Raw genomic sequence first — 4,864 nt, 5'->3', positions numbered from 1 at the left:
ACAACCGCCGTCATCTCCCCCAAAAGATCACCCAATTATTCCGAATTGCAGATCCAAAAATTAAAAATCCAAACTTTTCTCTTTTTCCCAAGCTTTTCTGATTAAACCTTCAATCCATAGCAAAACCTCGTGAATTCCGCATTTTCTTCAACAAGATAACTTCGTTTGTTTGAATATCAAGAAGCCCTATCTCGTTGATTTGGGTCAAATTTCGGGAATTGGCTCTTGAACGTTTCAGTTTCTTCGAGCCTCTGCCTCGCTTCTTTTGGCACACGTTGAGGATTGCTGCATGAATCATTAGCCATGAACGAAAGTTCGTCTAATATTCGTGTTGCAATTCTCACTGTTTGGTCGAGATTTTGGTTCGCCGGAGCTCGAATTTGAGTCGCCGTTATTCTCGAAGATTCTAAGGTTTAATTGGTACACCCCCCCCCCCCTTCCCTTTTTCTATGAGTTCAATTAGTGGTCACAATCTCGAATCTCTTCTCCCCTTTTCTATAATTCAGTAGGTTAAATTGGAGTTTTGGGCTCTTTGTTAATTAATCTAGTTTTAATTTGCATTATTTCTTTTTTATGTGTTCTATTCAAAAATAATAAATACACATACTGTCTTAGCCCCATATTTGATTGCCATTTTTTTAGTTTTGGTTGGTTTGTTTGTTTGGCCTGGATTTGGGTTTGTCAGTACGAGCCCATTAAATGAAGGTTTTGGCCGAATGAAGGTCCAAATTTTTTTGGCTTTCCCGGTGGCCCAAGTCCATTTTTAAAAGAAATGGGGAGGCTAATATAGGGATTTTAATTTAGGGAATTTTAGATAACTACCTAGGAAGGTTCAAGGAAAGAGAGGGGTGAGATAATTGTTTGAATGGTTTAAATTTTAAGGGGTCCAAGTGAACAAAATAAGAATTGAAGAGAGGTGGTATAGAATTAAGAAAATCTAATTTGCTGCCCTAATTTTCCCTATAAAAGACCCTCTTTCCAATCATTAGGGCACAGAAAAAAGGAGTGAAAAAATACAAACGGCTTAAATCAGTTCTTTTTTCCAAAAAATTCTGAAGAAAATTTTTCTACTTCTGGCCGTTTTTGGAGTCATTTGCTGGGGTTTCCTAAAGCTGAAACAAAACTTTGTTTCTTGAATTCACTGCTGTTCGATTTGAGCTGAGCTGCTGCAGACTTCTTCTTTCTTTGAGTTGTTTGTCCCATTTTCTTTTATAGGTATTTTTCTGAACTTTGTATGCTTGATTTTAAGTTGTATTTTGAATAGAAGCTGATTTCCTTGAACTTTAAGTATGAATGAAGTCAGATTCTGTTTTTTTTTGTGGTGATTTTCTTTGGATTTTTGGCTGATTCAAAGCTCCAAACCTGCTTTGTTTTGTGTTTGAGTAATGGTTAAAGTAATAAAACAAATGGGAACAGTTTATTAGTGTTATGTATGTTGTTTTAAAACATGCCATCATGTAGTGATCTTCTTCTTGTTTCTTTCAGAAATATGTTTGTTTGGTTTGTTGTTGGTATTTTCTTTGGTTTCAAGCCATAGTAGAATCTTGGTCATGAGCAAGCTGTTTTGAGCATGGCAATTTTTTTTTGGTTTTGAAGGATAGAAAGTGCTTGTTGGCTAATAACTTGGTTAAAGTCTTGCGGATCTGACTGTTGCAAGCCATAAATCAAGGTTAGATTTTAAAGGTTGTTAAAAGAAAAAGGGTCTAGATGCTGATGGTTCAGCTATGTTTTTTTTTTATTTCAGAATCTAATTTTTGTCACTGAATCACTCTCTTTAATTATAAGAGATCTCTATGTCATATTTAGCTCTTTTCTTCGCAAATCTTAGACTAGCTTTTTGTTGTCATTGATTAGATGCTAAAGGTATGGTGTCCAGGTTAATAAATAACTATTGGAACCAATTGAAGTCCATTTGGTACAAGTTCAAATCCAAAGGTTGGCATCTTGATTTGGAAATTGAATAGATGGCAGTGTTATTCACATCATCAGTTAGTTTTAATTTATTAGGGCCTTGTAAATTTATAATTCCTCTTTGATTCATGCTTCATTAAGTACAGTATTGTATAATTTAGTTCAAATTGGGATGTAATTTATGTATTATGGAAGTCAGGTAATTTGAAGTTTTCGGAACTGTTTCCTTTGAAGCAAAATTTGATAATTTTCCATTGTTTAATTCTTACCATGCAATGTTATAGAATTTGGATGGCAAAATACATAAGTTACCACTCGAACTATGGACCAAATCCCTCTTACACATTTTTGCGGAGGAAAATTACCATACACACTCAACCTTTCCAAAGTGTGCCTATAACACACTACTTTTGGGATTAACCACTTCTTCTTAGAGATTGCATTACACACTCCAATCAATGTGTGACACGTGTTATGTCTTTGGGGAAAAAATTATACTTAAAAAATATACCTCAATTTGCATTAAAACAAAATGAAAAAACAATCATCTTCCCTAACCCTCTCTGTCTTCTTCCTAACATCTGTCGGTCATTTTTCACGGTAATTTCAAATGCATCTTCCTCCCAGCAACAATAAACACTGAAGAAATTAGGGTGGCACTTTGATTAAGAAAGAGAACTAGTTCAAGAATTTTATCACTTGTCCTCTTTCTTTTCATCGGAATAATCGAATTGGTTGGAATTGAAGCCGAAAATACTTAACTTTAAGCCGTCGGTGCTTAAGAAGATAATACCGGCCTATGTTGCCTCCTCCATAGACCAATATAATGTCTTTGACACCTTCCACAAACACCAAATCAACCCCAGATTTAATAAAAAAAATGAAGAAGAAGAAATCAAGCTTGAAAATTCGTTCTTCTATGGTGGAAGGTGTGTGAAAGCAAGAAAGAAAAAGAAAAAAAATTAAATGGGTCACTTGTGTAACAAAGGGGTATCTGGATAAGATAAGGAGGGAGGGGGGACGAAAGGGGAGGGAAGGGTTTAGATACTTTTTTCTTCTTTTTATTTAAAAGAAAAATAAGAAAAAATAAAATTTGGACTACTTATTTAACTTTAACGCGTTCACTTACACGCGCAGGTCACCTCATAAAAAAATGTGTAAATGCTACATTCTAGAAAGGTTGAGTGTGCAAGGTAATTTTCCTCCGCAAAAAGTGTGTAAGGGGGATTTGATCCATAGTTCGAGTGGTAACTTATGTATTAGTTTTGAACCTTCAGCAACAATCTCACTGTTAGTTTGCGTCTGGGCTCATTGATGGACCTAATGGGGACGACAGCCCATTTCCTTTGCCTAAAAGAGGAGGGAATGCTAAATGAGGAAACTACACAAGATGCCTACGTCGGCCATTTATATTACCCCTTTCTATCCATTCCTAAAATAATTACATAAACTGTCTATGGCACGAGACCCATTTACAGATATTTAATGGGTTATTTAATTCTCTTGTCCTCTTGTTTGTTATTAAATTCAAAGGATTCGTAGTTAAATCCTTATATAACCACCAACTGCCACGTAACTTTTCTTGATCCATATCCCTTTCCGTTTGCTAACCTTTTATTTAATTTATATGTAGGTTAGGTCCTTCACTCATCAACTTGTAACTTAACATATCCCAAGGTTGTTTCATTTGTTACACTCATGTAATGCCATATATCTGAGATTGAGCTATATTATATTCTCAAAGTAAAATTAGACCAAAATAATTATAAAAATTTGCAGGGCAGACAAGTCAGATTTCAATGAAGTATCAAGGTAAAAGTAATATCAGTTTACAATATACTGCAACGATATATTGTAATAATCAGAGAAGAACACAGTTACCTAACAGTATACCACTACAGTATACAATATACTATAGGAGTATATAGTTATACAGCAACAGTATACTATTATAGTATACAATATATTGTTATAGTATATTGTAATAATATGCAATATATTGTAACAGTATGCTGTAATAATATACAATATACTATAATAATATACTTATTACCCCTAAATTCACTTGACTTTTCCCTTTTAGTTTGCTTTAAGCTTTTACCCAGCGTGAGGTGCAAATTGAAAATGCAAAATAAATAAAATAAAATATTATAGTATGCTATATAATGTACGGTATACTCTTACAATTAGATCCTTTTAGAATATTTTGAAATTTTTATTGACAACTAATACTATTTCTGTTTAATAATTGAATTAAAAAATTTTAAACTCTTTGCATACAATTGTATACCCTGTTGGTATAGCTATATACTATACTGGTATCATATGTTAATTAATATTTTTTGGTTGTATTAGCTACATTTAATTGGTACATAATTTGATTTTTCTTTAGTAATAATATAAAAAAGAATAATAAAATAGTGAAAACAGTAAATGAAATTAGATTATGAAGAGAAAAAGAATATAAAAAAAAGAAGTTAAACGAAATTAGAAAAGGAAAAAAGAAAAAAGAAGAAGAAGAAAACGAGAAAAAAGAAAAGGAGAAAAAAAGAAGAAGAAGAAAAGAAGCATAGAAATAAAAAAGAATTGGAGAATAAAGAAAAAATTCCCCACAAAAACTACTATGGATAGGAAATGTAATTAGTTTATGGGTAGACAAAGATAAATAATTTTATTTTTGTGGGTAGTTGTGTCAAAACCCCATGCTAAATAGTATACTGGGCCTGCCTTTGGCCCAGTTTTCCGTCTCAAATATTTCATAGTTTGTTTACAATGTTTATACATTATTCAGTGATTTGAGTCCAAAGTTCAGATGGAATTCCCTTTAAGTTTAATTAAGTATAATCTTTTTTTCTTAATGGTTGGAGGTGTGCCATCTTTTGTTAAAATTATCCATGACCCTCTTATTAACAATACAAATCTGGGTGTGCCATGCTTTAAATCTATAACACAT

General features: G+C 32.8%; 1 long non-coding RNA gene across 1 annotated transcript; it reads left to right on the top strand.

Moving 5' to 3' along the window:
• The first annotated feature begins 981 nt into the window (after positions 1-981).
• Positions 982-2,150, top strand: LOC107795604 (uncharacterized). Its single transcript, XR_001650161.2, has 3 exons — positions 982-1,215; positions 1,597-1,669; positions 1,855-2,150. It is a non-coding gene; the product is annotated as an uncharacterized LOC107795604 (long non-coding RNA).
• Positions 2,151-4,864: the final 2,714 nt, after the last annotated feature.

This window comes from Nicotiana tabacum, chromosome 16 (assembly GCF_000715075.1).
Source record: "Nicotiana tabacum cultivar K326 chromosome 16, ASM71507v2, whole genome shotgun sequence".
NCBI lineage: Eukaryota > Viridiplantae > Streptophyta > Magnoliopsida > Solanales > Solanaceae > Nicotiana > Nicotiana tabacum.
This window is presented reverse-complemented; position numbering and strand designations above follow the sequence as displayed.